Raw genomic sequence first — 21,652 nt, forward strand, 5'->3', positions numbered from 1 at the left:
GGGGAGTGTAAATGTATCCAAGACATCTAATAAATAATGTTTAGAACAGAGTCAAGCTATGTGTTTACAGGGCCCCAAATGACATGTTGTTAGAAGAACTTCAGTAGAAGATATGTCCACATAGTCAGTAGTGGGAAAACTAAAGCAGTGGGAAGCAGGATATAACCTAGAATCTAGTCTCCAGGATGACTCTTTATCTACAGCAATTTCCATGAGTTAAATGCAGAAAATAAAACCTGAGACAGGTTAAAAGAGAGGAGCAATGAACAGCACTTTCAAAATCCTGTGCTCTGTTGCAGACAGAATCACCTACATTTTTAGAGTGGTACTTGAAGATCTGGCCATATGGTTCCCATATACCTTAATGGGACTCAGGCAGCCAAATCCCTTATGCAGCACTTCAACAATGCTAAAAAGTATGCCAGGCTCTACACCCATCATTGTTATTTGCTGCCGAGCATTAGAAGATCAGCTGGATTTTAAATGTTCGCATTATAAATAGGTTTCCTTGAACAAGTGAGAAAAGAGGGACCAAGACAGAGAAGTTTCTAGCAGGACCAAGACCCTGGCAGACCACGATGCTGCTGCACAGCAAGTACAACCATCAAACACTAATGTTATTTAAGCATGGGCAGGGCTGGAGATAACAAAGTAAAATACCTGTTCTTATCTTTCAAAGCACTATTAGGAATGAGTTGATCCTTCTGATAGTGGAAGATGTAGCATTACTCCTCCTTTTTAAAAATAAAATAAAATAAAATAAAATAAAATAAAATAAAATAAAATAAAATAAAATAAAATAAAATAAAATAAAATAAAATAAAATAAAATAAAATAAAATAAAATAAAATAAAATAATAAAATATTTTTTATTATATCCTGGATTACTTCAAAGCCTCAAATATAGTGATTTTCATATAGGATTTCTTGAGCTCATTATTTGTGCCTTAAAACAGCTATGCTTCTTAAATATCTGTGTGGACACTGAATGACAACATGCTAAAAATATTTAGAACATCTCAAAACAGTTTCTTTGTACTGCACTGAGCATCCAGTGCCCAGGAATATTTTTGGGTTTTGGTGAAGAAAAAAATTCCCAAAAAATTAGCATAGACTCCTGAAGTGGATGACTGTTTACTTCTTCTTGCTGGTTTTCTGGTTTATGAAAACCCCTTCTTTCTGACTAGAATGCCAGCCATGTTGAACCACATTTTCAAAACTAGAAAAGAGCAAACTCTTCTACTAAGGCAAATCTGCCCCCATGAGCTTTAATAAAGCACTGCCAGTTTATGTTGATTTTAATTGTGGGCTCAAGTGTCTTATTTCATTCATATCTGTATTTGTACAGTATCTGTCTAAACAGCAATACAACAAAATCCTCATACCAAACGGCCCAGGACAAAGAAGCTGAATTATCTTTCAGGTTTAAACATTTGCCGCATTTAAAATGTTTTTTAAATAAATGATAAATATGAAAGGTTTCAAGGTTAGCCTAGTTTCTGAGAAGAGCAGTTAAACAATGACTCTGATGAGATTTGAAGCCTACATAATTAAGTTTTGCATACATGAGCCTGGAGTTAATTTTTTATGCACCCTAATGCTTCTGTAGAGTGCTTCCTTTTTTATTGGCTAGTTGTGATGCTTTAGCTGCACTCTTTTCTTGCTCACACAATAATAAAATGTAATGTATCTGTGAAAGCAAGACCCTGTCCTGGCACTGGTTCTGAAGCAGCTTTGCTTTCACAGTACCAGTTGTATTGGTCTCCAGAAGCACCCCACACAGGGGTTTGGATTAGGAATCAAGAACACATCAGTACACAAGAACTAAAATGCTTTAAGAGTCTGAGAGAAGTATTTACAAAACCAGCTTCAGGCAAGGGAAGTGAGTCTTCCTCATTTCCCTCAAGAGGACAGAGGCAGACTTCTTTGGGAGCAGCTCATGTCAGCTAAATCTCAGTGTTTCCCTCAGTTACTTTAAATCCTTTAGAGGTTTCAGTGTCACCACTATCAAGTCTAAGCAGCTTAGGGACAACTCTAGATGCTTGCATCCTCCAAAATTAGAGATAAATGCCTTAGAAGATTGCTAAATGTCTCTGACCAGTTTAGTGTCTCCCTGCCATTGATACCAATGGTTTCAGTCCTCTGTACACATGCCAGACTTTCTTTTCAGTCTTTTTCAGACCAGAAAATTTACAGTATGATCTGAAAAGTAGATAACTTAGACTGCAAGTCAGATACCAGGTTTCTATACTTGAAACAATTTAAACTGAAGTAAGAGCTTAATTATGACTTAGAGGTTAAGATAACTAGCTTTGCACTTCTAAAACAACTTTTGCTAATGGCAAATTTCTGTCATTAGTTACATAAATACTTTTAAATACTGGTCCTCATCCAAAAAAGAATTTACAGCAAAAGAGACAGTGTGGTACTTAGACTTCAGTATGTGGAAACCATTATCCAAAGAGGGAATCCAGATAGAAGGGAAATAGTCTGCTTATTTTAAATACAGATGTTTGATGAATTTCTTAGGGCTTTCATACTGGTATTTCTGCTAGCATTTATTTTAACAGCCATAGGAAATCCAAATCATAAAAATTTAGCACTCAAGGAGTGCTTCAACAGCTAAACTGAGGGGACAAGACCTGAGAGTCCACATCATTTTTCCTTAGAACAAACCAAACAAAAGGAGACTTAACAGTTACCACACTTATCTCTCTTCTTCCCTTCATTTATATATTGTGCAAAAGTATAGCCATCCTAGGTCCTAGCACTGGACTAGGTCCTTCTCACTGCAATTCTCTTGTAGCAATTTGTTTACCCACTTTGTCTCCCTCAAGCCCTGATGTGCACCCAAGCTGCTCAGCAGTGAAGGCTGTTCAGCCCCTGCAAGGCTCCTCCCTTGAGTCAACACTGGTGTGACCACAGAATGATGCGAGATTTGACACATGGCAAACAGAGTAGGATCACAGTACTTATGGACCAGATCTAGAGGTACAAATCAGCATGTTGCAGGACATTTACAAGCCTGCTGACATAAAATACCCATTGATATTTCAGCATTTGGGGTGATTTTAAACCCCAGACGACTTCCATCTATGTTTTTAGGCACCTAGGTCTTGTGGTGTAAGCCTTCTTTTGAAACAAGGACTTCAGAGAGGAATAGAACTTAACCATTTATTTTGTCTAACTGGGCATTGACATAAATACAAGTGATATTTTATGAAATGCACACACACAAATACACACACATATATATAAAAATTTGTACATACGCATGTGCACCCAGAGGCTTGCAAGACATCAGGTATCATTTTCAGTGTCCCTAAGGCTACAAACACATAGGAGAAGGGAAGTGCAGATCATGTGGTGGCAGCTACCCACACACACAGACAGACTGTGCTGACAGGCTGAAAGAAGAGACAACATGGCACACAGGAGAGCAGGAGTGTGAAACGTGAGAAATTCAGTCCAGGTTCAGTCACAGGAAAGCCCACTGATTTCAGGGCAGGGCCAGCACACTGGCAGAGGCTGCATCATTGATCTGCCACTTTTTGAAGCCAGGGTATCTTGGCTTATCAAAGAAATACACGGCATGTGTGGTTTATATCTTTTGGGCTCCTGGAGATAAAAGACTCCCAAAACAAAAACTTTTGAATTCCCATGCTTTGTATTGGAAACCTAATCATGACTGTGGGACTGCAAATTGTACTGAATTCAGCTGCTACATGCTGAGCCAAAGTCTGTCCTCATAAGTCTATAGCTTAGTTGGCTTTCATCTCAAGGTTAGTTTTTCAAGATGAAAACCTTTCCCCAACACTAGCAAATGGATCCCATCTTATCAGCTGCCAAACTGATGGTGTCTTCCTGTTTATATACCATTATTTCAGTTTAATTATTTAATCCAATCTGATTGTCATGGCTATTAACTGTTTACCAGCAAAGGCTGCTTTCATTTTTCTTTTTAGATGATGTAATGCTGCCTGAGAAAATGCAGTTTGCAGCTACTGATATATATATATATATGTGTGTGTGTGTCTGTGTGTGTGTGTGTTACAATCCATGATTCTTAAACAGAACAGGCTCATCTCAGCTCCCTGATGAATATCATTAACTGTGATCAAAATACTGGTATGGAGTTTGGCTGTCCACTTCTTGTACATTGCACTCCTGTATCACACAGATTTGTAGCTAGGCAACCTCGGCAAAAATATCCACAAATAATAGACAACACAGAATTTTTACAACCATTTACACTGTTTAGAGGTATTTTGTACTTACCCTCCATATTTGCAAATGGCTACAAGCAGTTGAGAATCAAGATATTTATCTTGGTGATTGATGTCGATGAAAAAGAAATTAAATTTTAGTCATCTGTTAAAAAACTGTTCATCCTTGGTAAGTGCGTGAATGCATTCTTTCAAGGCTACTCCAAGGAAAAGAACAATAGCTTAAAGCTTCACTGCTCCAACTGTTCTGTCATTCCTACAACTATCAACTGCTGAGATTGAAAACTGTCATCTGGAAGTTTTTCCTGTAAAAAAATGAGATTGTGTCAAGAACAAGATTTGGCTGAGAAATGCTATTTCAGCAATTTCTCTTTTTTCTTTTTTTTTTTCCCCACAGGATACCTTATATAAAATTAAATAAGCCTTCTGGTTTCAGTGGGTTTCAAGATTCTCATGACTTCTTATTCTATTTTCTTCTTTTTTAACTATAATCATTTGAGTGAACAGAAATGATTTTTTTCCATCTTCTGAATCATCAGAGAGTTCAGCAATACTGAAAAGACAGAGTAACAAAAGGAGAAATAAATTTTAAAAACCCAGTTAATAATCTAACTTTCAAAAACTTGCATCCCATAGCTGGAAAGAGTAAACATTTTAAAAAGAAAGAGAGATAAAAAGTAAAAAATCTTAAAAGCTGTTCTTACTGTTAGTCTCGGTGACAGAAAAAGTGGGGGAAAGTATTATAAAAAATGCTGAATAACATATTCAAAACAAATTTTAAAAATATAAGTAAGGAAACATTTTATTTTAAAACCTGAATGTGAGATTCTTAATACGAATATAGTATTTCTTCAAATTTAGTCACTACATCAACTCTAACATTTAACCACCCAATTAGAACTTGTCCATACCTACCTCATAGTCACACTGCTAAGGTATTCAGAATTGTAACACTACAATAAAATAAGGACTTATGGTTTCTTGTCTATTATAAGGGGAATCATGATGATGTAGCAGTTTTGTGTGAATTAGGACTGCAGAATATGCCTTAAAATTAAGAAAAGGATGTATTTTAATTCAGTTTTCAAAAGGACTGATTATTAATATGTTTCCTCCTTAGAGGAGTATTTATGACCAGAATTTCTTCAATTTGGCACATCCATGGAATCCTAATGATAGTTGTTTCTTCATAAGCAAGGATAGATAAACTCAAGCACTTCATTATTTACCCTGTACTCCCAACTCCTTTTACAAGCTGTGACTCACCACTGTACCTTCAGTGATATTTCACAATCCTAAATTGAGCAAATTCTATGGATTTCTATGAATATAATCTCCAGTTCTGATAGGCATGTCCATATCAGACGTTATCACCTTGTTTTTGGTGATGTCAGTGACACAAGGAGGTGGTTTTACATGATGGAAACAACTCTTTAATTATGAAAACTGTGCAGTTCAACTGCTGACTGCATGGCTACAATGGCTAAGTGTAACAGTGGGCTGTTGGAAAACAAGACTTCCTAAACATACAATGGAAAATTCTGTCTCTGACAATTTCCTGAGGATCCCACTGCATTTGTAGTGGACAGCCAGTCTCACCTAGGAAACTACAAGCGAAAAGTGCTTTGTCTGGGTAAAATTTGGTTAAACAAAGCTACCTTTGTAAAGAGGAGAATGTCTGTGGCAGATTCACAGAGAAAGTGCCTGATGGACAGCAAGAAGGAAGACCTTGCTGAAGGGATTGAAGTAGGCAGTCTTTTCCTCTTTTCCCAGAGGGAATGGTTTCAAGTAATGAGGATCTACATGAACACTTTTTCTTACCTCACAACCCCATTTTCTTAAATGAACCAGGTTTGCTTCAGTTTAACTATGAAATCTATTTATCACTGATAAATCCATTTGCTTCTCCTGGGAAGGAGATTGGATCAACCCCCACCAACAAGGCTGTGACTGAATCTGGGGTGCAGTAACTGGGACCCAGCCTGTTGCTGGGAGGATATAGGGGAAGAAACATGAAATCTGTGGAAACAGGAAAGAAAGGAAGAAAAAAGCAACCAAAATATAGAGATCACCCTGCCCTGTGGGGATCTGTTAATCCATTGCTTTTCCTATTTCACATGTTCCTCCTGTTCCCTGCCTTAGCCCTGGCCACTCCCTCGGTTTCTCCCTATTTGTTCTGTACCCCAATCCCCCCCCAGGGACCACCCTTGGGCCCCTGACAAAACCATCCCACACTCAGACCACACTGTCTCTCCACCTTTGAACATTGAGGGGACAAGATGTGATTAAAGCCATCTCAAACCTTCATGAGAGACCCTTCTCTACCTTCTTTACCACCCCTGCATTGTAACGCTGCTGGCTGCCGGAGCCAGATGGCAGGGCTGTCCGAAATGGACTCCGGGATGCGACTGATCGCATGGCCCTAGGAAACCCTCACTGAGCTCTCAGGGAGCAGCAGCCTGCTAGACAGAGTCTAGCAGTTACAACAGTGCCCTGCAGCCACATAGCCATGACAGCAGTTGTCTGAAACAACGGAAGAAGGTTTTGCTCATCCCTGTTCTAGTCAAATCCAGAAAGAAAACAAAACAAAATAAGTCCTCGGGCATCTCCTGTTAAGAGGTTGCAGTTTTTTTCCCCAGCTGATTTAGCAAGTAGCACTCCGTTAAAATTCATTTTGCACTCAGCTAAAACTTGAAATAAATATGCACTGGGCTACTCTAAGACTGATGTGAGACATAAATGAGACCTTCACTTTAAGAGCCCAGAGAGAATCACTGGCCTTAGCCTCTTGTGACCTGCAGTACTCTAAGTCTACCTGCTGACCATTAGTACTGGTCTCTTATCACCTCCTTTTTAGCAGGCACTGCTGCAGATTTAAGGACAATGAACTGTTTCTCCTTGCCTTGAGGTTTTTGGTGTTTTAATGTGTCATACCCTTTTTTTTTCCCCAAGAAATAAAAACTTTTAGCTAGAAAATCTTTTCTCTTGGATTAGATGCAGTTGTTGATGCCAGAAATAATACAACTTTTAGATTAACAATATTTTTCAAAGAGTGAATCAGATGACTGATATCTTCATTTGATAGCCTCTGCTAGCTTCTTTTGCTTATGAGAGGACATAATTTGCCTCTCTCTCATTTTATTTTTGGGAAGTTTAGCAGTGCAAGAATGCTCCCTTAGGATCACAAAGCAAAGTTGGAAACTAGAGATGCAGAAGGAGTATTTGTTAAAAAGTATATAATTGCAAGTGCCAGTTTCTTCCATAAAAAGGAAGCTGAGAAGCACGCTATGAATGTTCATTTGCAAAGTCTCAAGCTGTGACTGCGTAGCTGTGAATCTCATTCTGCTATTGTCAAAGCACCGCATTGGTAATTGGCAAGAATGGATGGCTGGCCACATACAAAGTAACAAAAGTTACAAGATCAGCAGCAACTAAATATACTTGCTTCTTCTCCAAAGTGTATAATCCCCTTTTATTCCTTTTCCTCTGAGAGCTGCATGATGGGTGATGAAGTATGAAGTTGGGGAATAAAGGGAAAGTGCAATCCCCATGACTTAAAGCTGGAATCCAAGCCCTTTGCTTGCTTTCCCCTCCTCTCTGCCCTGGAGCAGACCATAGTGCTGCGAGAGGGGCCAAAGTGACAACAGCATCCAGCGAGTGTTCGCCAGGGTTACTCACCAAACCCTCCAGGGACCACCAGGTGCCTGGATGTATTAAACCACACACTTGTATCTGCAGCTCATTCTCCCCAGGGGAATAGCATCACCAGCTGGGAGAGGGAATGTGGAAGGAAGTTCTTATTAATACCATGTGTCACAGTAGGATGTAAAGGGACACAACACACAACGTGATGGAATGCAACTTGGTATAACACCAGCTATCTAAGCGGCAGGAATTTCACCTCAGCAGCAGCCGAGACTGAAAATGTCTGCTATAAATTCCTGTAATGTAGGAAAGATGCCGTAAAAAGATTGTGCCTCTTTTTCTGTAACAGCTGTGAATAATTTGACATTTAGGCAATAGTGTAATAAAAATAATAAATAATAATTTAGCCAGAGCCTGTTGGATCCTTTAATAGATGCAACACTTGAGCTGCTGGAGTCTCTTGAGCATTTCTGAAATGTTATCAGAAAACATAGGAGAAGAAGATCCCATTGGTAGCTCTGAATGTCCCCTAATGATTCCCTATCCAGATAATTTGCTTAGACTCATCACCTTTACTATCATAAATCAAACCTTGATGTGATTTTAAGTCCCTTAGCTACCCACACAGGAAAGATATTTTATTGGATTGTTTTCTGTTGCCTTTTATCTTTTCCTGTTCCAAGAAGTTTGGTAAATATCAAGGCAAGGTTTGAAATTATAGGGAATTTGAAAGTGTTTGTGTTGGGGCTTTTTTTCCCGCAGTTTTGTCCTTTAGTTTGATGGAGTCTCAGAAGGAAAATCTTTACCATTTGGTGGAGGAGGAGGAACTGATTTTGTGATGTATGAAAACTGAGAGAGTTGGGTGGAGGCTTAAGATTTACAAAAATGGCTTCTCTAGAATAAAATGGGGAAAATTTTAATTTAATTTCTGGTTGTTTTACACAAAATTAACTTTCAAAGACATGGGTTGTGCCACTCCAGCTATGGTTCCAGAACAGTAAATTGGGTGGTAGCACCATGACTGGGTGAGAAGAAAGTCACCACAAAAAGTTATGTAAAAGTACATCTCAGAATACTCCAATCTAAAATGGGTGCTTCTAAAAGAAGTAGGAAGCAGGAGTATTCAAAATATGAAAGAAATTTCATTATGCAAGGAAATGTGGATATTTCAACCTCTGTTTTATTTTGAACATGCCAAAACCAAAACTAGTTTAAGCTATCAATAATGAAAATTATATATCCATGCTCCAAAAAAATGACTTTGTCTCAAAGCTGAAAGTCTGCACCTTTACTTTAGCCCTTCTAAACTCGCTAATATCACAAAAAAAAAAAAGTATAGTGCAAAACCACTCTTTTCACCTGATTGTTTTTCTTTCTGATGGAAAACTAAACTAAACCAAACTAAAATCCCTGGCTCAGGGATCCATTTTAACATCAGAACCACATCTCCCACTGTAACTTGGCAGTTACACTCACTGCCAAGACCTTGTGACTCACAGTATTGGTAGGGCCATAAGGAGGGCAATATGGGAGAAACAGGGATTCCTAGTTAGGAAAGGGGCCATGAGGTGTTTTGGGAAGGACTGCAGTAACAGGGAGACATGCAAGGATCTGTGCAAAAGTCTAAGGAAGCACTGATTAAAGGGACTGTCATGGGGAGAGGACTAGAAATTGAAGTGATTGTTGTAGGCAGACTGGGAGGGATGCACAAATGAAGCAGCAGATGGAAAAAATTGGGAAAGGTGCTGGATTTAAAGAACAGGGGTATGGAATGATTCTGACAGGGGAATATTTGCTACAAATTGAAGTGTCAGGATCAAAACAATTAATTACTAAGGTGGTCTTAAAGCTCAATTTTCTTCAGCATAGTGAATGTCAGAATATTTTCAAAGACTTTAATCTTCAAGTTGTGTGATTCAACAGACTGCATTTTGTCCATAAGGGAAATGGGTTAAACCTGAGGTTGAAAGGCAAGAAGTCCCATGGAAAAAAAATGGGACATTTGCCTTCATGCATCTGAACTGGAGGTAAATGAGCCATCTGGAACTGAGAAGAGAAGGATGAAGAGCATCTCTGAAGAGAATGTGGAAGCGACAGCCTCTCTGAGCACTGCTTTCCAACATGGAACTCAGCCTGGCCAGAGGGGTCCTGTGAGGATAGCTGAAGGTGAGGCAGAGGTGTGGATAAGTGTGAGTGAGAGAGACATTGATAAATGTTTTCCAGCTTTGACAAAGTAAGCTTGAGCAGATGTGTTGTTCTCTGCCCAAGAAGGATGCTGTGAGGCAGAGCCCCTACCCAAGCAATGCACTCAGCCAGTTGACCAAGAAATGCTGATTTGCTTTAGAAAGACTGTTTTGCTTTGAAAAAACTACCACTGGCTGTCTCTGCTCCCCATGAAGAGCTAAGTCCTCATTTCAGAACAGCTCTAGACAGTTCTGTGAGGGCAGGCAAGGGGCACAGGGGTCCAGGAGCAGGCCTTACACATGGTCCAGCCCCAAAAAGCCACCCATGCTGCTGAGCAAATTCCAGCTGCATCTGAATTAAGAAGTTCTCATGAGTCCATGCCTCAAGTCTCTCAATTACCAGACCCAGGGACCTGCTCTAAGTACAAAATTACTGCTCTGCACAACACAGAGGCATCCTCCATGTGGCCAAGCAGGATGGAGATGGATGCAAACCTGCCCCTTACCTCTGAACATATCTGGTGTGTGGTGTGGTGCAGGAAGTTTGAAGTGCTGTCAACTAACCCTGCTAAAAATACAGGCTCATATACCCTCTGTGGATCAGCCATCCCTTTTTTCCTCCTCTGCAATAGTCTTTTTAACCAGTTAACGACCTCCTTGGCAGCACTACCAATCCTGACAATGGCTTGGGAGGAAGCCCTGGGAATATCATCTACATCACAGCTCACCATTGTCTCCTTCTTCCCCCATTTCTCCCCACCAAACAAGTGTTCTTTCCTAAAGCCTTTCTGTTGCTTTTTGGTTTGATTTGCCAATAATTACACCTGCTTTGTTGCACTGAACTCACCCATTCAAAGACAAAACCCCCATATAGTTAAACAGTAATTATGGAAAAGGCCAGGGCACATGGACCTACACTCATAGCAGCACAATGATAAAACAGTTCTGTCCCAGATCCATACACACTGCACAGTCTATGTTGAACAGTCTCCTGATAATTTTGTGAGTTTTACAGGGCAACATAAGGTTAGGCAGGCCTTTTTTAGATCACAGTGAGTAGCAGTAAGTAGTTGCTGACAGAGAGAAAGGGCTGCATCTCTTCAGCACTAATGTCTGGACACTGAAGAACACATCTCTTTTAAACAAGAAATATTGGTAAGGGGAAGTCTAACAGCATTTGGAAAGAGCGGGGAAACACATATTGGGGGATTTTATTGCAATTCTTTGTCTATTATAAATGTGCATTTTTCTTTGCTGTCTAACTTCTGTTTTGGGAACTGCATAGAGCAAGACAAAGCTGAGGAGCTGACAAATGGGCAAGCAGGCTGGCATAGAGCATAGCAGTAACAAACCCTCCCCCAGCAGCTGCTCCCCCTGGACCAGCCACTTCTTTCATCATCGCCCCACAGTGATGCTTCACAATGCACATCACACAGGAAAATCTGGTTACATTGGCCTACCTCAGATACCCACCTCCACCAAAGCCCATGGCAAAACTACACACATCTTCCCTTGTGCCACCCTGTGAACAGTATCAAAACACAAGGAGGCCAATGCTGAAGAATTGTTAGAGGATCAGGGACATGGATCATTGATAGAGCTGTAAGGTACAGATCAATAAAAGAGCTGTACAAGCAAAGGCCTGCATGAGAAAATGCCTGCATGAGAAAATGCCTGCATGAGAAACAAGCCTGAGAACCAAAAGGGAGTTTTAAGGAGGTACAGTTCTGTGCTGATAAGATGTACTGACCATGAGAAGGGAGGAAGAATTTTGATTTCTCAAGTTAAAACATAAATAGTAGAAGCTTGCCAATGTAGTCTTTTATCTAACCCAATTATGTAGAAACAAGAATGCGCTTTCATAAGTTTAAACCAATCAAGAACTGACAAGCATATATACTGATACTATATAAGTGCCTTTGTATTACCAATAAACAAAGCTTGCTTTATCAATCACACTGATTGTCTGCATGTCTTCCCTTGCCGAAGTCAGCAAGAGGCCAATTCACTCCTTTAACTCAATTTCTACTTTCTCTCCCTTTAGTAAGTACATGCATGCTGTTAATAATGTTTCCTTAGTCCTCTACCAGGACTTGGTCCTTTCTTTTTTCCCTTTAAAGCAGAAAAAAAAAATGATACTATTGGAGTTGGTTTTATTTGACTTTCAGAAAAGTGAAGCATGCTGCAGCAAATATATGCAGTTGGACTTGTGTGGCTGGAACTCCCACACACACAGACCATTTCTCCTGAGAACTGAAACACTTTTACCATGTGTTGGGTGACAAAACACATTAGTATGTTCCTTATATAGAAACACCATATACCACTGTGTTTTAAGCATAATTGGGTAGGAACATTGTAACAAGAGCTCTAGAAAGTTGGACTCAGATGAATGAGCATTAATTGTTCCCAAGGAAAGGACTGAGATGAGATTTGGCTTCTGTGTTATGTTCTAGTGGATATGTAGCAGGCAGCTTGTATTTGCTTTGGGAAGTTTGGCATGCTCCATTGCAAGTGATTTGACAGAAAAACACATGTATCCTGCATAAACATCAAGGAAATCTGTATTCAATGAAAGCAAGGCTGCATGTGCACATACACAGAGAAGAAAGGAGGAAAAAAGAGGCAGCGCTGCAACTGTGCTTACAATCAGGCTGCAGGTGAACCCTGAGACAGATAACGGCTCACCAGAAATCATCTTTACCCCCTAAATTCACATGTCTAGATCCCCTCACCTACTGGGGAAACAAGAAAAATGTCTCCTATCTTACAGGGCAGTGGATGTGTGTACCACTTGTCAAGAAGTTGCCCTGTGCTCCCATACAAAATTCATGTAACAACCACATTGTTTTACAGGTCAGAGATAAAAGACTTGGAGGCAGACCTTTGTGTTTGGATTGTGATTTTTTTTTTCTTTTTTCACCTTTGGATTGCCCTTTAAAAGAAAAAAGCACTTAATTCCCAGTACTTCTAATTGCCACGAAAACCTAACAGCATTAGTTTCTTGAGCCCAATCCTTCAAATGGTTCTGGAATCAGCCTTGTATAAATCCAGGGTAACAGCATTACCAGAACGAGGAGCTGGGCTCTGAGCAGGTAAGGGGGTGCTAGAAATTACTCGTGCCAGGAAATTGGCATATATAAAGCTTGACCTGTCCTGTGTGAAATGATGAGACTTGTGAAACCTAAATCGGTCTTCAAGGAATAGCACTAATATCAGTCCATCCTTCCAGCTCTGCAATAACCAGACATGGAAGACTTAGTACCTTAATAGCTTGTTTATGGGTCAGCCTGGGCTCCTGTGCCCTGCACGCAGGACCTCAGTCTGTGGTCTTGCAAAGAAACATCCCAGTCTTGTTCAGTTTTCTTTTCCTACCTCTAAAAGAGGTTTCTGGAGAGGCTTTGAAAAAACACAGCAGCAGGAGAAAGAAGCAGAATAATTTTTGGACTTGCCTTTCTAGAAACGCCTCTCCCTGCTGCCTGCACTCGTGCTTTTGACAGCAAAACTCCTCTGGAACCACTGATGTGTTCTTGTCTTTTGTGAGGTGTCAGGGAGATCTGGGCGTAAAATCCAGGGCACAACTGTGCATTAAGCAGCACCATTTTCACTTCTCTCTAGCTCTCTGTACTGCAGCAGATTCTTTCTTCATCATTGCTTTAAGTTAAAGGAGAAACTCCTTAACTATTTCTCCTGACATTTGGGTTTAAAAGATTTTTTAAAAACATCTATTGCTATATATGCTTCACTTTTCTGTTTTGTTCCCTTTCTCCCAATTATTTTGAAAAGATTTGCCATGGCCACATTCACTTTATATTTCTGGCATTTTGGGATTTCAGACTTGAAAATATGTCTCAAATATCAGCATGAGTTTCAGACAATGAAATCATTAGCTTGAAAGAAAGAGCTTAAGCTGTCCATCAGCAGTAATGTTGACTGCATGACAGAATGCATAGAGCTTGTTATCCAAGAAAGGAATTTTTTTTTTATTGAATGGAGGAAATGACCAGAATAGCCAGAATAGCATTTGTTAAAAAGATAAGAAAAGAGATTAATAAACTGTAGTCGTTGGAGCATTCTGAGTACAGTGACGGGCCAGTGAAATATTTTCAGTGCTCTGATCAAGAATTATGTAAGGTGTTCAGGGTGTAAAGGTAACCCAGCTTAGAGGATATTTGTCCAAGAAAGTGCTTCATTTGGAGACAGTATTTCTGAATGGTTAGTGTTATAATTGCTTCAAGCTTCCAGTTATTTTATAGCTTAAGTGAAATTACTTCTTCAGAGGAAAATAATGGCTTCTTTTACATCTATATGTAATTTAAGAACAGGTAAAATTCAGTATCAAATAAAAATTTAACACAATTAGATTCTGATCCACAGCAGTATTCAAACCTCACTTTTTATATCTGAGCAATTTCATTATCTCCATTGGCAAGTGCTGTCTCAGCTGAGTTCTTCATGATACCTACAACCATATACTGCTATTCCACATCAAAACAGATTATTAATATCATACTATGAAAAAGAAAAAAAAGCTTTATTTTTATGCAATTAAAAAAAAAAAATCTGAAATAATAAAAATGCTCCTGACTGTGAATTTACACACAACTGCTACAGCATGGGAGAGCATCTCAGTCTGAGTTGCTGTAGTAAAGAACAATCAGAGCAGTGCTTTACCTTCTCATCTAAGGTTAGAGACAGTTGTCATTACCTCATCCTCCTTCATTTCATATACTTCTCCTTCAGGAGAAGAAGCAAGGAGGGCTGGCATACCTGTTGCTCAAAACTGACAGATGCCTTTGCTATTATTACAAGCTTAATCATAATTCAGTTCCTCACAGTGTGACTGTGTCTTACACTGGATCTACTGAAGCTGCAGATACATTAAAAGAAAGCAGGAAAAAATATTAATTATGTTTTGCAGATCAGTTGGTGTCAATAAATATCCAGTTTTGTGAGGTTTTTTTAAGGCTGAGCCTACTTAATTTATGTTTTTATTAAATGCCAGAAGCAGAGGACAGTCTGAGTATAAAATATTGCAAACTGGGAAAAAAGGGGACTCAGCTGTATAGTCAGTTTCCTCAAGCCACTCATTATTAGCCCTGTGCTCCCTGTGACCTTTTCTAGCCTTCTGCTGATCAGAGATGTGACTACAACAGGAGGTCAGATGCTTCTTCATCACTCTCAGTCTCCACTCGAATGCTTATTTTTGGCTGTAGAGTGAGACAATTTGGGAGGGAAGAATCTTTACGTTAGAAAGCAATCATTAAGGAAAAATTAGGTAGGTTACACCGTTGTGTAGGGTATAAGGATCTGGATGAATATAGTGCAGTCTCAGCAGCTGAGATGGTGTATCTGCTTTTAAAATTTGCCTGCTGCAGATTTTTAAAGCTGTGATTACAAAATCTCAGGTACAGGGGAGCAGAGGATGCTCCATGAGGAACTAATGGTCTTCTGAGAAATATGCTGAGGGGATACAGCCCCCTTTAAAATACATTTTTACCAGCATATGGTCACATTTCCTATGCCACAACCCCACTCTTTTGGGCATGACCATGCAGGATGAAAAACTGTGCTTTGTAGGCATACACAGAGACAAGCAAACATGGTAGTGTGCTGGGATGACTGCCCTCCCTTCTGAACAGTAATGTCTTTTACTGCCCGATACAGCCAGCCCTGCTGCTCTTCTGTGCCTGCACATGAAGCCCTTTGTGATAAAGACTCTCTTTTTCTTGTTCTTCTACATAGTAGCCCTCTGCTAGCATGTGAGGTGATGCAAAGCCTTATGTTTTCCATATCTGATGGGAATGGATCCACAGCCTTGGTGCAATCACACACAAGTCTGACTTGTTGAAATGCTGAATTATGGATGAATTATTTCAAGTCAAGAGGGGAAGGCATTGCAGATCTTCTGGGAAAGACTGTGACTGGCATGAAGCCACTGGATTTGTAAACTAGATAGGGTCCACAGGCTGGAGGTATATCCTCCTGACACTAAGTATGCAGGCAGAAAGCTTTAAAGCAACTTAGTGAAAACATTGAGTGACATCATCAAATAACTCTCAAGATTTATCAAAAGCATTTGTCATTTTTAGAATAAAAAGAAGAGATTTGCACATTACTGGCCAAAGTGAATAAACTATGCCTGGCATCCTGCCCTTCCCTTTTCTTACTGCATCCATCTCCTTTGTCTTCTATTTGACTAAGTCTACCATTACATCTTCTGTTGGGGTCTCCCCCTCTTGCCATATGGTCCAGGGAGAGGGGCCCTGAGGGAGACATGGGGTTTCCCCTGCCCTGCTCAGCCTCGTTCCCCATTGGTTGTTTTGTGTTCCCCTGCGCGGGCAAGGACCTTTGGGTCCCGTGATTGAGCAGTTCCTCGGCAGAGCCCCGGCCATGCGGCTGGAGAAATAAACATCTCTGAAACACCTATCAAGAATCTGTGCATATATATTTCTTTTCCACAGGCCTCGTTGTCTGATACGCGTGTTGCAGTACCTGCACTGTAACAAATGGTAGAGAAATGCTGGCAAGACACCGATCCCTAAGGACAGAAAATTCGCGAGTAAAAACCACTCTAGATCTCTCTCTTCTCGCCTTGGTTTGGATATTCTCTCTGGACTATGGAAGAATCGTGGGAAATGTGGCTCTCTGAGCCACAGAAAGAAATGTATCTAGAAGTTAAAGGAATCCTTGAACAACAAAACAGGAAAGTACTTGTTCTGGGAGATCTAGAACATTTTTTTAACTGACTTTTCAAAAATTTCTTTTATATTTCTCGAGACTTACTTTTTGATTTTGATCCTCCTGGAACTAGTCACAGGTTTTTTTGGTCTGAGATCTTGTGTGAGATAAAGGATCAAACAGAACATGCACTAGTGATAGAACCTCTCCATGCATCCCTTGTAATCAGTGAAGCTCTTCAGGAGCATTTGTATGGTCCCACTACCCCTAGAGCAGAGGATGGTCATAATCCCATGGCCAAGACCACACGGCGGCCATCCCAAGAGCGCGTGACTGCAGCCGTGCCGGTGGAAGTGCCTGTGCTGGATGTGCCCGGCCCCCTCGGGAGCACGCGCCTTACTGCGGACCCCATCCCTGTCTCGGGATCCCCGGCCACCCGGCCGCGAGTGAGGGAGCGATGCCGCAGGCGCCATGGGTGCCGTGGGCCACGAGCAGCCAGGAACTGGGGCTCAGCGTGGCAGGCCACTCTGAGTGACCAGCTCGGAGAGCCCTGTGGAGCGAGAAGGGGAGGTTTCCATAGCGACACGAGAAGCCGTGCAGCACCGAGCCGAAACGGGGCCACTCTCAAAGCAGAGTGGAGTTGGCAGAGCAGAACCACTCGCAGGGCACGAGGCTGGCGGCGATGGCAATGCGGGGCCGCACAGAGCCCAGACACGCGCCGGAGCAGCGCCGCTCGGAGGGCGCGGAGCAGCCGCAACGCGGGGGCCTGACCGAGACGTCGGAGTCAGCGAGGCGGCGGCCACGTGGGCCAAGCAGCCACGACAAACACACAAGCATGTGATAGGAGAAGTTGTAGCAACAAAAATCACAGGAACTGTGAAATGGTACAATGTAAAAAACAACTATGGATTTATAACATGAGATGATACAGGGGAAGATTTATTCATCCATAGAACTGCCATTAAAAGGAATAACCCTAAAATTTACCTGCAAAGTGTAGGATATGGGGAAGTTGTACAATATGATATAGTGCAAGGAAAGAAGGGTTTACAAGCAGCAAATGTTACTGGGCCTGGGGGTATTCCAATCAAAGGCAGCCATGATGCGCAAAATTATAAACAATATCCATCCCAGCAGCTTCCCTACCCACAACCTACTTTCCCCTTTTACCCTATACCCAATATGAACCCTTTCCGAAGTTTACCCCATCCCCAATTTATCCCTAATCCATTTTTCACCCCATGGCTTCCCTATACAATTCCCTTTCCCTACAACTCCTCTCCAATGCTGAGGGGGGGATGAAGAGGGGGAGGGAAGAAATTAACTATTGCTGTTTAGAGTTCTAACAGGTACAAATGGAAGAAACCCTCTCCTGCCTCAGTTTCCCCACAAAGCATTCTCGGAGAGCGCTGTCTCCCTTCCTGTTAAAATGGGAATAAGATAGCAGTTTCCAGTGAATTTAGTAGATGCTTAGAAAGAACTTCCAAGCAAAAGCAAGATCAGGATTTGGAAAGAACTGCAAATAAATTTATCCTGGCACATTACTCCAACTGCTTTCCACTGAGAAATGGTCACTTTCCCATAGTCCTTCTTGCACTATTCAAGGCAATGCTTGCAAAGGATAACTGCTAAATTCATCCCGATTTTGTTAAGCTTAACTATGTGTCTTGATACTACTCCTCCCTAAAAGTCTATATGGTAGCTTTATACTGACTATGAAAGGAGAAGTCACTTAAGGCAAACTGGATGGGGAGCAGCAGAATAAAATGCACATATATGGCTTAGCTGCATTTTTTTTTACTAAGATCATCTCTTGTTGCTATGGAGAGACAGATTTTATATATGTGCCAGCAAAATCGGGTTATTCAGTGCCAAGCTACTAACTATTGCAGAGATTTCAAGGAGGAGTGGTAGAGTTTCTCCCCTAAATGGGGGATTTTGAAGGACAGAGGACATTCATCTCCATTGGTCAATTAAAGGTTTGCTTAGTCATTTGAAACCACTAGATTTTTTGGCACACCTAACATAATTAACTCCGCCTGGAGTAATTATAATGACGTCAACACAACACAGAACTCTCATGTTTATGATATAATATAGCTACTGTGGTGCTAATTTTTTTTTAATTTGATAACATATTCCACCAGATGCCAAATGTTAGAGCTCGTCTTTCCTCTTTTGGCACCAAAAAACCAAAAACAAACCTAAAAAAAAAAGAGGCAAAAGGCAACATGGAAGACTACCAGGGGGAAAAAAGTGAAAAGCAGTAAAAGACTACTTAAGAAAAGTTAAAATCAGAGTATTCAAAATCTACTGATCACATCCTCTGATCTGATGAAATTTTATGTGGCATTTCTTAAAATGTGGTTTTCAGCCTTAAGGTTCATATTTTCAAACTTCCTTCACACCTTTAGAATAAAAGAGGCTATTTCTGAAAAAAAAATCTTCAAAGAGATACACAGTGCAGAAATAAAAAATAAATTAAAAAAGACCTTAAGTGCTACTAGCCCCCCAAGAGTTATGGTAGCTGGCAACCCTCCTGCAACAATAGCTGTTAAAGATGAAGTACCTGGAAAACACCATCAACAGAAACAAAATGTGGTGTTAACACAGATCCAGTGTCAAGTATTCCCCAGATATCATGAAGCTGGCAAGAAATGGACTTGGGTGCACTGGAGAAAAGAGACTGCCAGAAGTGCACAAGGCTGTTTTGTAGGCAGTGTTAATTTAAAAGATGTTAGCAAAAGCAAAGAATAGCACATTTACCTTGTCCTCTACCTCAACCATAAAATGCAGATTTATTCTTATCCACATTTGCCTTTATCAATACTCCTCTGATTTGGGATCAGTTAGGAAAATGCTTTTAACAATGGGCACAAGGAGTGTTATTCAGCATTTCAGCAAGCAGCACAGTGATCTAATCTCCTGCCAGAGTCCAGCTCCAACAAAGCCACACGGTTCACAGCCTTCTGTCTTCCAACACTGCATCTTGTGATCCCATCTGCTATCAGCCTGAGCCACACCACAGCTTGCTAAAAGCTTATGCGAGCATACCTAGAGCTGTCTAGAATGCAGAAGAAATCCTACCAAGCATGTAACACTGTTTATTAAGCACAAAGGAGTTCAGCTACCTGCATACTATCCACTAAGGCTCCACCAAGACCCTTGGAAGGCTGAGTGGCTGGGGTGAAGAACTGCTGTTGCACCAGGTCAGTTGAAATATACACAGCAGTTCCTTGCTTATCAAAATCAAAATTCACCTTTTTTTTCCCCTATATATTATCTTGATCTCACTCCTCTGCTTGTTTTCTCCAGAGCAAACACCCCTCCCAGGGAAGAGCTGCTATCACCAGAAGAAAGCAGGGAGCAATTGACAACAAAGGAAGCTGTGCTCATTCCTGTTTTGCAGGAAAGATGGCAATCACCATTTTGGTAATACCAAGGCTGAACCAAGACTTTTAAATCTAAAAGTTTGGTTTGAAACAAAGACAGACCTGAAACCAGATCTATGAGCCTGAAGTATGCTCTTGAAAGACATCAGATTAAAGAGGTATATTTTCCTTATCAGTTTATCCAACTGAGTTAAATATACCTGTTGTTTTCTGACATTCATGTGAGCTGTCATCTCAGACATATATTTCAGTAGAATTACTAGTTCAATATTCAGAGCTGCTTTACTATAGCATGCATCTGAATGCATACTTGAATTCTGAACAGGTAAACATTCAATAAAAAAATCTCCACCATAACAAATAGAATGACAGCAAACAAAAAAAGCAAGAATCAAATCCCAGAGCTGTTCTCATAAATCCCATCAAGCTCCATAATGACCTGGTGGGCGATAAGTGGTGACGTGACATGCATTTGACAGCTCAATCTAGTTCCTGCTGGACCACACTACTTCAAGTAGATTTCCACTCCCTCCTCAACTGTAGCTTCCCATCTTTGAGCAACTGCAGCAACTCCTGCACTCCCAGCACCACCCCAGCACATCTGTCTAGATCTCTGCACCACAGTCCAGAGGTCTGCAGTCCTCTGACCGCCAGGGAGCTGCTTCCCACCCTCAGCCCCACAGCACTATGAGGACTACCTAAAGGTACAGGGAAGAGGGCATTGTAGCTGCTCTCCTCTGGAGGTACATTCACAGCACATGGACAATCCCACAACGGGAAATAAAGCACAAGTGCAGGGCATACAGAAAAGATTGTCTAGCTCAGACAGAAATTATGGGCTTGATGCAGGAATCAGTGGGTGAAATCCTGTGTTCTGTCATGCAGGAGCTCAGGCAAGATAAATGGTTCCTTCTGGCCCTTTCATCTGTGAGTCTGTAATTGGGCACTTTGCTGCTGATACAGAACACTCATAGCAAAATCTCAAGATATGTCTTCCTTTCGCAAGAGAAGTCTTGTGCAAGAGCAAAGGCATCCTAGAATTACCAGAGGACACATTTTCATAGGTAAAGACTCTAAATCAAGAGTAGTAACATGTATGATGTTTCCCATAGGAATTCCCCCATCCCATTCCCTGCTCCCACCATGTTTATCCAAGGCATTGGATTGAATCGGTATCTCCATGGGAACTGAATGATTCTGAAGATCAGAACCTTTTGTATGATAACATTTTTGTATTTTGTACGAGAATTTTGTACACTAAGTTAATTTTTTCATTACCCAGCGGGACAGGAGCATTAGCTATTAAATTCTTCCGTGGATGTGGTTGAGAGAGAGCCCTATTTTAAAGCCTTTGAAGTATGTGGACACATCTCCTCAACAAACCCATTTACACTTGCTCCAGTGTGCAAAGGTAATCAATTGTATTACAAGACCTGAAGATCCCCTTGAGACTTGGCCGACTGAGAAAATACGCATCTTTATATATGATCTTTATATATGATCTTTATATATGATCTGGATACCC

General features: G+C 40.8%; 1 protein-coding gene across 6 annotated transcripts in view; it reads right to left on the reverse strand.

The window, feature by feature from the left end:
• Positions 1–21,652, reverse strand: part of ARPP21 (cAMP regulated phosphoprotein 21) — a 654,082-nt gene that overhangs the window by 506,367 nt on the left and 126,063 nt on the right. For all 6 annotated transcript variants that reach the window (XM_069007670.1, XM_069007667.1, XM_069007674.1 and 3 more), the window contains 2 exons: positions 4,629–4,779; positions 4,279–4,531 (listed from right to left, as the gene is read on the reverse strand). The gene's annotated coding sequence lies outside the window, so the exon portion shown is untranslated. The remainder of the gene's footprint in view (positions 1–4,278; positions 4,532–4,628; positions 4,780–21,652) is intronic.

The sequence above is a fragment of the Aphelocoma coerulescens genome, chromosome 2, assembly GCF_041296385.1.
Source record: "Aphelocoma coerulescens isolate FSJ_1873_10779 chromosome 2, UR_Acoe_1.0, whole genome shotgun sequence".
NCBI lineage: Eukaryota > Metazoa > Chordata > Aves > Passeriformes > Corvidae > Aphelocoma > Aphelocoma coerulescens.